The 15,392-nt window shown below is 33.2% G+C and overlaps 2 long non-coding RNA genes across 2 annotated transcripts; both read right to left on the minus strand.

Moving 5' to 3' along the window:
- Window positions 1-276: 276 nt before the first annotated feature.
- Window positions 277-2,662, minus strand: LOC149798186 (uncharacterized). Its single transcript, XR_016421599.1, has 3 exons — window positions 2,566-2,662; window positions 651-877; window positions 277-409 (listed from the first exon to the last, which is right to left on the minus strand). It is a non-coding gene; the product is annotated as an uncharacterized LOC149798186 (long non-coding RNA).
- Window positions 2,663-12,590: 9,928 nt separating this feature from the next.
- LOC149798187 (uncharacterized) lies at window positions 12,591-14,977 on the minus strand. Its single transcript, XR_016421981.1, has 3 exons — window positions 14,881-14,977; window positions 12,966-13,192; window positions 12,591-12,723 (listed from the first exon to the last, which is right to left on the minus strand). It is a non-coding gene; the product is annotated as an uncharacterized LOC149798187 (long non-coding RNA).
- Window positions 14,978-15,392: the final 415 nt, after the last annotated feature.

Raw genomic sequence — 15,392 nt, forward strand, 5'->3', positions numbered from 1 at the left:
TATCAGGAAAGAAAAATATTCTTCAATGTTTTCGAAGACCATCTATGACAATATTAGACATATGCAGCTCATAAATACTTATATATCTTATATGATAACTACTTTACATAAGGAATATGAAACATATTGCTGAACGCTGTTTTATTTTAAAGAAAACTAGAAGGGAAGGAGACGGTGATGACCACCAAAACGGTTCGCAATTGTACGAGAATGTTTGGGAGAGAGAGAGTGAAAGTGAACCTTGTAGAACTGAAACACTATCATGATAAAAACAACTTTTTGATTTTATCAGTAATTGGAATTTATTGTTGTATAAGATATTAATTCCAACATAACAATATTCCAAAGAGAGGTGTCTTATTCTGTCCATTCTGGCCCAGTCCTTACTTATGTATGTTCTTCTTAATATCTGTAAAATACGAAAGAAGAATCAAGTGAGTATGTGCTGGATGTATTGGTAAAAGCAAACTTTATGTTTATGCTAATAATTATATGAAAGGAGAAAAGCGATAATGTGAGTACTTTGAATTGTAAGATTTAGATGTACAATGAGTATGAGGAGATTGTGGTGGAGAACTTAATATTGAAGAAGCACTGTATCTTAATTCTCTAATATATAACTCTCTAAGATGGAGAGTACAAATTCTTACTTCACAGGGTGTTTAATGTGAGGGAATCCACCCCAAGAACCGAATCCTCCCCAAGGCCCGAAATATCCACCATATCCACCGCCGTATCCCCAGGGAATTCCACCACTGTATCCACCATATCCTCCATAACCTCCAATTCCACTGTAGCCGCTGTAACCGGTTTTCGGGATGGCTGCGATAGCACAAACCATGCAAGCAAGAAGAACTAGTACAGCCCTCATTCTCGTCTGCCCAACAAAATAAGTAGCACAAAAATAATCATAATTAGTGTTATGAACACCGAAGAACGTGTAATAACGAACAAATATTAATTCTGAGGTACAGAACAATCTATATTCCTTAAAAGCAAACCTAAATTTGTGTAACGCAGTAAAATCAGATGGCCCATGTACGCCTCTGATCCGCCCCGAACCTCTTAATTATATTTTATATTATAACATTGAATGTCATAGCTCTTTTAGGTAGTGCATGTGTTTCTTATGACAGATTATTCAATTGTATGTTTCGCCTTTGTTCGTTATTGAGCGTGGACAGTTTACCAACCTGATTATTGGAATATTTTGTCTAATTGCATTTGATGATATCTTGGGATATTACCAAATATTAATTCAACGCCCGACATTGTTTCTAGCTTAGAATATTCTGGAAACGAAATTGCTGACAATATAATGTAATTTCCCACTAACATCTAATGAATTCCAGAGTATTTTCTGTAGTGTCATTGGTAAGGAATACATATGTCATGGCATTCAAGACTATTGAAATTCATTCGGAACGCTCTAATATTCTTTTTACCTGTGATAGGACATTTAAGAGCGATTCTTATTTATTTAATAATGCTGTAAGTGACGTTTAAATTTTTGCTTTCTATCTACTGAAATATATTATTTGTTGATTTTATTAAACATGTTGATTTCGCTTTTATCTGTTACATAGCTTAGGACCTAGATTCGTAACAAGGAGAAATCGTAAGAAGGAGAAACGCTAATATCCTCCCTCTGTTGCCTGACAATATTGAAGTTTTGGCGGACGATGCAGTTCTCAAGAGAAAAATGGAAAACCATAAATAACCGAAAATATGGTGCACAATATAGTCTTGAAATGTGACAAAAATATTTGTCTACACTTATTTCAAACCACGTTTTATAGTTTTGTGTCCTATATAATGTAAGCTTTCATTTTGTAGGAATGTGTGAACTAAATAAATATACCAGCACAAAGGTTTTATAAGACAAGAACAACATTTGTGGCTGACGAAGACCACATGTTGATACATGCACAATGGATCGAATGTATGGTCCTTCTAATACAAATGATGTTGCACTTATACAATGCATATATTTAGGGAATCTGATGTACATAACATTAATAAATATGGTGGTAATATTTCCGTTGCTACAATATAAATATAGTCATTTAAAACACGTCATTTATCATATCCAAATGCCCAAGTTAAATATTGTGAATACGTCAGTTTTTTATTTGTGATGTTGTGAAGTTTGTCTGACATACAGGGCACGGATTTCATTAATATTGTTTTTCCACTGTCCGCTATTAGAAACGTGGTGACAAGGACACAACTGGTCATTTTTGAATAAAATGCGCTATAGTAATGTGGCCGTATATGCAATTTATAAAATTTAGAGGCGATTAGAAAATTAAAATAAATATGTATGGCTATCGATCTTTTGCTTTCATTTGTTTGACAAGGAACCTATTTTAAAATATGGGGATGCAAGAGAGTTTTCATTTTTCACATATAAGAAAACTCATGTAATGATGTAGTCATTCATGTGAGCACATAACAAAATAATACAGTTGTTTAGAAAGTAAACGTAGTGGAGTATATTGATCAGAATTAATTAGTATGTTGTTATCTTGAACACTAATTAACATGCAGAATAAAATTACTTACCTGTATCTGTGGTAGCAAGGCACTGAAGCTCTAAATGAAGAAGTCTCCGGATTGGCAGCCGCTGTGATAGCTTGTTTAATCGATGGTCAATTTATACCTATACTCCGGGTTTTTTCATCCACGATGTCAGAATTAATTGTGCATGATCAATGATAGCGCAGAAATGAAAGATGTAAATTAATGCTAATGTGCTTTCGCAAAATTTTCCATTTTGTAAACTGATCAAACATTTTGAAAGATGACAAATTGGAGAATTCAAATTGTGTGTCTTCCGCTGAATAATTTATAAAACATCTACAAGGATAGGAAGATGTATAAAAAATACCATGGTACAGGCGGCAAATTTTATTTATATAACTTCATGATATCGTTACTAATTTCCATACAGAGACAAAGAGACATTTTTTGTTACGTATATTTTTTCATATTATCTCTTGGCCTTTTAATATCTGTATGTTATGCATGTCTATATTATGTACTTGACATTGTCCTAAACCAAAATATAGCCTTGCTAGTGACTAGTGACATTTTATTATATAAAGAACATAATAAATGGTAATATTGTCTCTATGATTGTGGATCAAATAGTCAGTTCCTTATAAAAGTAAACATTTTTCCTACAATTTGGGTTGAAAGATACAGTCTTGACTTGGACCTTAGAATCTAGTAGAATGGAAAATTCATTAAGTGGCAGACTATTATAATAAAATGGTAATCGGGACCCAGATTAAAGGAGGCGTACACAAACTTGTTTATGTGAAAATGACTAATTCTTGCCTTACGATATAAAGCAGAATCATTCTTACTGTTGTTTCCACTTTTTGATTTGGTAGGATCAATTTATTCAAATTGTTATTCACTGGGAATTCAGTGTGCTGATCAATAATATTTTTGATCTAGAACATTGATTTAGAATTATGGTGAATTCAGACATGGAGACTTTGGATTATTTTATTATGTCGTATTGAAAAACTCTCAGGACATCGCCACATTCCAAGTCATTGGCCTATTAGCACGTTTGAGATTATAGGTACATCAGCATATTCCATATTGAAACCTAATGGAAATAAAACTGGGATTAAAGTGGGACTTCATCGATGTGAACTTATCATGGGACTTAATTCACAATACTGTAAGTGGGTTTTAAATTTTCCCTTCGTATTCTAGGGAAATAAATTATTTGATGAATTAAACAAAAGCTGTTAGTTTTCGTTTTTATCTGTTACTTAGTTTAATATCACCGAGTCGTACTAGAAAACGGGTTCTCTTCCGTGATACAATTTACTCTAAGTATATCAAAAAACTTTACTAAGAAAGTTTCGACACAGAAAGGCTTTCAGAGTGTTATTTAAAGTTGAGAACTTTATTATATATCCTGCCCAGAATGTGTTAAAGTTGTTAGAAAAGGACGGATTATTCCAGTTTGCCATATAATATGATTACCTCTGATGGGAGACTTAGGAGGACTTGGTGACCATCTGAGATAGCCACTAATGACAAGTGGTCAGTGAGCTGTCAGGTTGTTGTATATCAGTCATATGTACTCAGGGAATTCTTAGTCTAGTCCATGAAATTCATTTGGCTGGTCATGTTGGGGTGCATAAGACTCGTCACAAGATATTTAATCATTTTTATTAGCGGAAAAGTGAAAGTAATATTTGAAATTAATATAGCTTTTGTCACAGTTGTCAAATGTTAGGAAAACACACTCAGAAGATAACTAAATATCAGTTGCAATCTATTCTTGCATTTGACGAACCATTTTGTAAAATAATGGCAGACTATATAGTTCCCTTACCTGAGACAAAGGCAGAGGACCAATATTTTCTGACCATCATATTTGCATTCACGAGTTTCTCGTAGGCTATTCTATGAAGAATATTAAAAGTAAAACCGTAGGAAAAACTGTGTTTAAGATTTTCTTTTTACACAATTTGGCCTTCCGAATTCCATTCACTCTGATTAGGGATACAATTGTATGTCTGGAGTTTTCACAGTGATACAGAAATTAGGCATCCTGCAATTCTGCCTATTACTCTGAAAGCCAAAGGATTTAGAAAGATTTAATCAAATTTTGAAGCTATGATTCTGCGATATTGTTTTGATACCGGTAATGACTGGGACGAAGATTTTCATTTACTATTTTTTGCACTTAGGCAATCAGTTCAAGAGTTGTTAGAATTTAGACCTTGCGAATTAGTTCTTGGACATACTATTCGTGGATAATTGAAGTTATTAAAGGAGATGCTTTTTTTCAACAGAACTTTAACAATTAATCTTCTTGCCTATGTTAGTGATTTCAATGAGAAGGTGTCAAAGGCTTGTGAAGTTACAAGAGCTATAATTCACTATACTCGGTGAAAAATGAAATTAAGGTATGACCAACATACAAAGAAAAGAGTTTTCATCCTGGTATTAGAATTCTAGATCTCCTGCCCATACCTCAAAATCTTCTTCGGGCTCTACGTAACTAAATTAAATTCTATCAAGACCTCCAGAGTATGTTGATAACGAAATATATGTTAATCACGCAGTTAATTTAGTTGTGCATGTGAGGATTTCAGTGATGGAATGACATTTGATTGTAGTCACTTTGGTGTGAACAACAAATGTTTGCACACGAACAAATAACATTGTATCAAGACGTTGAAATTGGAATTTGAACACTTATTCAAGAACATCCATACAGATTGACTCCTCTCATACAGGAATGTTTGAAGAAAGAAATTGGAGAAAACGTCGTTAGATATAGAGATACCCATGACTGAAGAAATTTAATGTAAAATTAAATTAGAAGCTTTCAATGATCATTTACGTTCAGTAGAATTGCCCCAATACAAAAAAAATGAGAAGGAAATGAGGAAACAAAAGATGAGGAAAATCAAAAATGCATACCGGCCTTTTCTGAAACATGATAACTCCTCTTAAACTACAAATTTGCAAAAGGAATTAGAATCAATTTCGTAGATTTCATAAACTTTAATGTCACGGTTACATGCCTCTCTCGTTTGGTTAAATAACATGTACAAAATAGAGCATATAGATTTTATAAAATTAAAATTACAAATTACAACAGCTCGCAAACAAAGAAACTTTCTAACTATGCAAACATCGAGGAAGTAGTTTTGAAATTGCTGTTTGGAAGTCATGCCATCAATGGCAACCCGATTTACTCGTGGTTTAATATTTAATATCACCAGCACTTTTGGAATACAGAACAAAAATGTTTCGACAATAAGATGGTTATAATTATTTTTGTTCGGTAAGATGATTTTAGGAAGAAAATAGTATAATTTATTACAATCTCATCAGTTTTACAGAACAGTCTGGAAATTTCACCATTGGGCATATTCACATGGATTGTTCTAGGCAAATACAGTAATTTGCATATTTTACAAAATGTTTGGGGATCTTTTTAAAAGCAAATCTAATTAATGTATCGTCTATATTTCCTACAGTATGGCAAATTAAAAATGAAATATTCATTTATCCTTGAATGTAATTTTTATTAAAATGCATTATTATATGCGTGGAGTTTTGATTGTGCAGAGTGACAGAGTGGGCCATTATTTGTCACTTTGTAGGCTCTTTATGTGATAATCTATCAGCAGTGCAAAGAAACAAGCAATACCATCTTCTGTCATCGAACGATTTTGAGTGGAAGGTCTGAATGACACAAGTGCACATTTCCAGAGAGGTATATAGCTTCTTCCGCTTTATGTCAGAAATATTTTCTCGATAAGATCTAATGAAAAACTTTAATCCGATATATATTGCATCTATTATCCTACATACATCAATACATGCTTACATACATGCATTCATACATATATACATACATACATAGATACATAGATACATACATACATACATTCATCCATAGGAACAAGAATACATACATACATACATTCATACATACATACATACATACATACATACGTACATACATACATACATACATACATACATACATACATACAAAGATTGATGCATACATACATACATACATACCACATTTTTCCATCCATCCATCCATACATCCATGCATCCACGCATCCATCCAGTCATCCATCCATTCATCCATCTATGCATTCATCCATACATACATACGTATAAGTTTACTTTTACATACATACATACATACATACATACATACATACATACATACATACATACATACATACATGCATGCATACATACATACATACATACATACATGCATGCATACATACATACATTTATACCTACCTACCTACCTACCTACCTACATACATACATACATACATGCATACATACATACATAGAAACATAGATACATATATACATACATACATACATGCATGCATGCATGCATACATACATACATACATACATTCATACATACATACATAGATACATGCAGACATACATACATACATACATACATATATACATGCATACATATATGCGTATATAAATTCATACATACATTCAGACATACATGCATACATACATACATTTATACCTACCTACCTACCTACCTGCATACATACATGCATCATTCATACATTTATACATTTATACATATATACATACATACATACATACATACATACATACATACATACATACATACATACATACATGCATACATACATATATACATACATACGTACATTGATGAATACGAATATATATTCATCCATCCATCCATCCATCCATCTATCCAACCATTCATACATACATACATTTATTTTTAAATAGATACATACATACATACATACATACATACATACATACATACATGCATGCATACATACAGACAGACATACATACATACATACATACAGACAGACAGACATACATACATACATATATACATGCATACATGCATACATATATGCGTACATAAATTCATACATACATACATACATGCATACATACATACATACATTGATACCTACCTACCTACCTACCTACCTACATACATACATACATAGATACATATATAGATACATAGATACATTCATGCATAGATTTATACATACATACATACATATATTCATAGATACATACATGCATATATACATACATACATACATGCATACATTTATACATACATACATACATACATACATGCATACATACATACATACATACATACATACATACATTCATTGATGAATACAAATATACTCATAGATATTTTACGGGTTCAATAAATGGTGTTTTTATTTTAGTTAGCTGTAATTCAGTATTTAGTATGTAGAATCTTTAACCGGTAATTTACGATTTCTTCAGAAAAGGGCTTGTCTTTTATGGAGAAAATATATTTTCTCGGTTGATTGTGAATAGGGTCTTGTAACAGCAAAGATCAGACTTCAAGATTGTATTTGACATATTCCATCATGCTGGAAGTTCGTTGCGTGTATCTGAATTATGAAATTTAATTTAGTTTAATTTCTCTTCATTTCTATTCTTATTCTCAGTATAGTGTCAATTGTAGCCATTAAAGTATATGAAAGGAATGCAAGATATGCATTTCAACTACATAAACTGAATATTGAATTACCGTACATCTAGAATCAAATATTTGATTGGGCAGAATTTGAATTTTAGTTAAATTTGAGAAATTTGATAACTTAAGACTAGATTTGACAAGAAGATTAATGTTTTGAAGACTCAGTTACGCCGCAAGAGACAGTGGCAGCGGTCAGTATATGTCATGTCTTCATGTTTTTGCTATGGCCAGCCATGATATATCTTCGGAATAAGCATTCATCATCTAGTTTCAGTCTCTCTGTCATCTGGAATTTTTAATTCAATTACGTATTAAATTATAAATTCTGTAGCATGTATGGTAATGCATATTTAGAAAGAACTGATTTCCCGACATAATTTATAATAGGTATGATTTATCAAAACGTGTTTATTCCGGGACGTACTGCAGTGGACCAGACGACCTGTTCAAACTGTTTAATTATCCAGTTCAAGTACATGCATGATTATGCATGGAGATAACTCATATTTTGCTTAAATGGCAACAATCCCTTTATGTTGGAAAGTTGCTACGTCTGTCCCAGATGCAGAAAATAGCAAGTGTTAATGCGGTGCAGTGCATGAAAGATGACGTTTCGCGTCTTATATTACACCAATGTAGCATATACCATTTTAAATCTTTGGAAAAATCTTATTTTGCGATTTTGAATTGCAGTTTCGAATGTAAATCATTGTATCGTGAATATTAGTTAATACTAAAGACAAATGGGATTGTTTATAAGAAATATATTCTGAACGAAATGAATAGTTTGCATTTTCATGCTATGTTGATAACATTTCTATTTAGAAAATGCAACGAAGAAACTCAGTGAAAGGAAACCAAGAAGCAAATGATAGGGACATGGACCACATTTCTACTGTTCAGTCTCCTTTTGGTGTAGGAAACTTGTACCGAATTATTGTTTATGGCAACAGTGCTCAAAAAGTGAATTGGAACTATGCAACTTTCAAACCTTCGTGACTCTCCGCTCGTACTGGTGAAATCAGATCACTCGTACAACGAATTATCAAATTTATGGCAATACGTTTATCTAGGAGTTTTGAAGTACTCTGTCGCTTGAGTACAAATTGAGAGGTTCTTGTCAACTTGTTACTGTATATTACAGCCTATTCATTAAATCTATAATCTGTAATTTGCATGTCATGTTGAACCATGCTCGAAAATGAAGTAACGTCCCTATTGAGTCGAAGAGCATGAAAGATAGATTGGATTTCGTTGCTTTGTAGATCTGACTTGACGATGAGTCCTAAACAATGAACAGCGCGAGCAATAGAGAGCTTTATTGTCACCATCTTGTCGTTCGAATTCTCTTCCTTCAATTAATTTTCATAGATGAATTACAGATGTAAATGTTTATTGCACATCAAGAATGCAAGAGCTGCATTTCATTTTATATAAAATCTTCATCGATTGATGCACTGGTGTCTGGAACAAACTGATAAACATGATAAACTGGTCTATATTCCTCAACTATAACGTTTTTTTTTGTATTTTAGTGTTGCCATAGGTTGATTCATGGCAAATTAAGCTCTGATTGCTTCGGTACCAATGTCGGAAAAGCTGATCATTCTTTTTGATTTTAACACCAGAGTTGGCGCGGACTACAAGTCGTGGAAGGGAGTTATTGGTAGAGATGGAATTGGCAAATGCAACAGCAATGGACAACTGCTTTTGAGGAGGTGCGCAACATATGATTTCCTGATCACAAACACCATCTTCCGTCTGCCTAACCGTAATTAAACAACTTTGAGGCACACACTGTCTAAGGACTGGTGTTCACTATTGCATATGAATCCATTGGCGTCACTGCGCGAAAGCAACAAAACTGGTATCTGACGAGAAGTGTCAAGAAATACAGTCCCTGCTACAGGTGAAGCATCGTCTCCATCGTGCATACAACATTGAGCCGAAGTCCGCTGCAAAGAATGATGCCTTCAGCAGAGTCCTCCAAGGTGTTCAGAAGAAACTGCGCGAAATGCAGGACACATCAATGAGCCGATGTAGTCTCCAGAATGTATTTTACTGTATGTTAATCTTGTTTATGACCTTTTGGAATTTCTTTTTTTTTTTTCATTACTATTTTCCAATTTAGGCCTTTGGAGGTGCTTGTATGTATGTATGTATGTATGTATGTATGTATGTATGTATGTATGTATGTATGTATGAATGCATGTATGTATGGATGTATGTATGTATGTATGCATGTATGTATGTATGTATGTATGTATGTATGTATGTATGTATGTATGTATGTACAAGATTGAATTTCATAAAAAGTATATTCAATGGACTGTGAAGCTGTTTTCCGTTAATTATACGTGGCCTTTTAACTTCTTCGAATCTTCTAAACAACTATTTCTTATGATGAAAGCGTGGAATCTTCCGAAAATGATGTTTCATAATATAATTCAGGAATTCCCTTGAAATAAGTTTAAGTTCGATTTTGTTACTGTTAACAGCAACATTTTACATATAAAATGTTCTGCCTTTAAAAGATTGAAGTAAAACGTAAAAGATATTGAATGTAAGAGAATAAAAACCTGTTCATTTTTCCCATCTTGAAATATTATACCTATGTTTAGAAAGAAGGTTTTTATTTTACGTGCTATACCGTTTTAAAACAATATTAACAATTTCAGCCTACCGAAATAGACCTTGCTGATGAGTAGAAAGAAGAAAATTGTTTTGTGAATTTTATATTGTTAAATGGATTGGTTTGCATACATTAATGTCTTGCAGTTTTTATCTGGATTACTATATCACTAGAGTGATGTTTCTAAACTCTCTTGGACAATGCTTATTTGTATTGCCTAATAATGTAATTTTATTCGTCTTCGAAAAACTCGTAATATAGTCTCTAATACACACGTTCTCTATTCTAGTCGTTGCGTTTTTTTTCATGGCGTTGTTTGGATTAGGAGGCGACTTGTTTGTACGCTTAGGGCAAGTCTTGGTCACTATTGGTTAATACTCACTGGACCTTTTAATATTCAGAATAAACACTATTTCTGCAGGAAGACTTCTTCTTTCTCCAAAAAACACATATTTTGGTTAGTCAGGTATTTTTGAAGAACAATAAAAAGTGGACAATCGAGTCATGATGATTACGTTAATGTATTTAATTTTCGGTCGAGTTGTGTACATCTGATAGCATAGTCCACTCTCCTATTGAGAAGGTCATTTTTGTTTTGGTTACCGATTTTTAAGTTGTATTGTACAAATTAGGATTACTTTCATCCTCTTTATCGGATGGCATTACCCTGTTAGGTGTCGTCCTCGCATGTAGATACATGATTTCATTGATCTTTGAGACCTCTTTTTCCTATTGCAATTTTGAGTGGGATGGCAAGGTTTCTCTGGCGTACGTATTTTACTGTATGTTAATCTTGTTTATTACCTTTTAGAATTTCATTTTTTTTTTTGCATCACTATGTTCAAATTTAGGCCTTTGGAGTTGCTTCCGCTATTGGTACATCTTCGTCTAATGGGAATATCCGAATTAGTTCCCAGTTTTAAAACTATAAAATGGCAACTACGCTATTTACATGACATGGATACAATGTGAGCTTATTCGACTCTAAAATAGTGTCTGAACATATGGCTCAGGTTTAGTTGACTTCCCACAGTGAGCGAACTACCATGCTTCTAAGCAGTGGCTATGATGTAATGAAAGTGAACACCATCTGGTCATTGTCTCTATCACTTTGCAAAACTATATCACGTGTCATGATGATACTGCCAAAACTTTGTAGCCTTTTAGTTTATTGCCCCGTTGGCTAATCAGGATTCGAATTCGAGATTTGTTATACACTTATTGCACAGTATATATTGGGAGATGGGTAATATATACAACTAATATTCACCGCGTTTAGCCGACATAACTCAATATTCAACAAAATTGTGGTCTGCATTATCTCTTTTCAATTAAATATTGAATCAATATTAAAGGATCACATCTGTCGATCTGTTACGGGACAGGAAAAATTGATTTGTTGTTTTATCATGTACAGAAAGGTTGTTTTTGGCGGTCAATTATGCGACAAAATTCTTTAATCTGCCGGCTAATAATGCGATTTAATTTCTCATATGCAGTTGAAACAGTTGAGCCTATTATGAAACTGCAGATCATTGTTGACGTTGTTGGATGCTTCTTACATACGGATGTTGGGGACATTCCATAATCTTCATATACACTTTGAAAATCTATAAATATCAGGAAAGAAAAATATTCTTCAATGTTTTCGAAGACCATCTATGACAATATTAGACATATGCAGCTCATAAATACTTATATATCTTATATGATAACTACTTTACATAAGGAATATGAAACATATTGCTGAACGCTGTTTTATTTTAAAGAAAACTAGAAGGGAAGGAGACGGTGATGACCACCAAAACGGTTCGCAATTGTACGAGAATGTTTGGGAGAGAGAGAGTGAAAGTGAACCTTGTAGAACTGAAACACTATCATGATAAAAACAACTTTTTGATTTTATCAGTAATTGGAATTTATTGTTGTATAAGATATTAATTCCAACATAACAATATTCCAAAGAGAGGTGTCTTATTCTGTCCATTCTGGCCCAGTCCTTACTTATGTATGTTCTTCTTAATATCTGTAAAATACGAAAGAAGAATCAAGTGAGTATGTGCTGGATATATTGGTAAAAGCAAAACATTATGTTTATGCTAATAAATATATGAAGGGAGAAAAGCGATAATGTGAGTACTTCGAATTGTAGGATTTAGATGTACAATGAGTATGAGGAGATTGTGGTGGAGAACTTAATATTGAAGAAGCACTGTATCTTAATTCTCTAATATATAATTGTCTAAGATGAAGAGTACAAAATCTTACTTCACAGGGGGTTTAATGTGAGGGTATCCACCCCAAGCACCGAATCTTCCCCAAGGCCTGAAATATCCACCATATCCACCGCCGTATCCCCAGGGAATTCCACCACTGTATCCACCATATCCTCCATAACCTCCAATTCCACTGTAGCCGCTGTAACCGGTTTTCGGGATGGCTGCGATAGCACAAACCATGCAAGCAAGAAGAACTAGTACAGCCCTCATTCTCGTCTGCCCAACAAAATAAGTAGCACAAAAATAATCATAATTAGTGTTATGAACACCGAAGAACGTGTAATAACGAACAAATATTAATTCTGAGGTACAGAACAATCTATATTCCTTAAAAGCAAACCTAAATTTGTGTAACGCAGTAAAATCAGATGGCCCACGTACGCCTCTGATCCGCCCCGAACCTCTTAATTATATTTTATATTATAACATTGAATGTCATAGCTCTTTTAGGTAGTGCATGTGTTTCTTATGACAGATTATTCAATTGTATGTTTCGCCTTTGTTCGTTATTGAGCGTGGACAGTTTACCAACCTGATTATTGGAATATTTTGTCTAATTGCATTTGATGATATCTTGGGATATTACCAAATATTAATTCAACGCCCGACATTGTTTCTAGCTTAGAATATTCTGGAAACAAAATTGCTGACAATATAATGTAATTTCCCACTAACATCTAATGAATTCCAGAGTATTTTCTGTAGTGTCATTGGTAAGGAATACATATGTCATGGCATTCAAGACTATTGAAATTCATTCGGAACGCTCTAATATTCTTTTTACCTGTGATAGGACATTTAAGAGCGATTCTTATTTATTTAATAATGCTGTAAGTGACGTTTAAATTTTTGCTTTCTATCTACTGAAATATATTATTTGTTGATTTTATTAAACATGTTGATTTCGCTTTTATCTGTTACATAGCTTAGGACCTAGATTCGTAACAAGGAGAAATCGTAAGAAGGAGAAACACTAATATCCTCCCTCTGTTGCCTGACAATATTGAAGTTTTGGCGGACGATGCAGTTCTCAAGAGAAAAATGGAAAACCATAAATAACCGAAAATATGGTGCACAATATAGTCTTGAAATGTGACAAAAATATTTGTCTACACTTATTTCAAACCACGTTTTATAGTTTTGTGTCCTATATAATGTAAGCTTTCATTTTGTAGGAATGTGTGAACTAAATAAATATACCAGCACAAAGGTTTTATAAGACAAGAACAACATTTGTGGCTGACGAAGACCACATGTTGATACATGCACAATGGATCGAATGTATGGTCCTTCTAATACAAATGATGTTGCACTTATACAATGCATATATTTAGGGAATCTGATGTACATAACATTAATAAATATGGTGGTAATATTTCCGTTGCTACAATATAAATATAGTCATTTAAAACACGTCATTTATCATATCCAAATGCCCAAGTTAAATATTGTGAATACGTCAGTTTTTTATTTGTGATGTTGTGAAGTTTGTCTGACATACAGGGCACGGATTTCATTAATATTGTTTTTCCACTGTCCGCTATTAGAAACGTGGTGACAAGGACACAACTGGTCATTTTTGAATAAAATGCGCTATAGTAATGTGGCCGTATATGCAATTTATAAAATTTAGAGGCGATTAGAAAATTAAAATAAATATGTATGGCTATCGATCTTTTGCTTTCATTTGTTTGACAAGGAACCTATTTTAAAATATGGGGATGCAAGAGAGTTTTCATTTTTCACATATAAGAAAACTCATGTAATGATGTAGTCATTCATGTGAGCACATAACAAAATAATACAGTTGTTTAGAAAGTAAACGTAGTGGAGTATATTGATCAGAATTAATTAGTATGTTGTTATCTTGAACACTAATTAACATGCAGAATAAAATTACTTACCTGTATCTGTGGTAGCAAGGCACTGAAGCTCTAAATGAAGAAGTCTCCGGATTGGCAGCCGCTGTGATAGCTTGTTTAATCGATGGTCAATTTATACCTATACTCCGGGTTTTTTCATCCACGATGTCAGAATTAATTGTGCATGATCAATGATAGCGCAGAAATGAAAGATGTAAATTAATGCTAATGTGCTTTCGCAAAATTTTCCATTTTGTAAACTGATCAAACATTTTGAAAGATGACAAATTGGAGAATTCAAATTGTGTGTCTTCCGCTGAATAATTTATAAAACATCTACAAGGATAGGAAGATGTATAAAAAATACCATGGTACAGGCGGCAAATTTTATTTATATAACTTCATGATATCGTTACTAATTTCCATACAGAGACAAAGAGACATTTTTTGTTACGTATATTTTTTCATATTATCTCTTGGCCTTTTAATATCTGTATGTTATGCATGTCTATATTATGTACTTGACATTGTCCTAAACCAAAATATAGCCTTGC

The sequence above is a fragment of the Sinohyriopsis cumingii genome, chromosome 6 (genome assembly GCF_028554795.1).
Source record: "Sinohyriopsis cumingii isolate HCF-2022 chromosome 6, ASM2855479v2, whole genome shotgun sequence".
Classification (NCBI taxonomy): Eukaryota; Metazoa; Mollusca; class Bivalvia; order Unionida; family Unionidae; genus Sinohyriopsis; species Sinohyriopsis cumingii.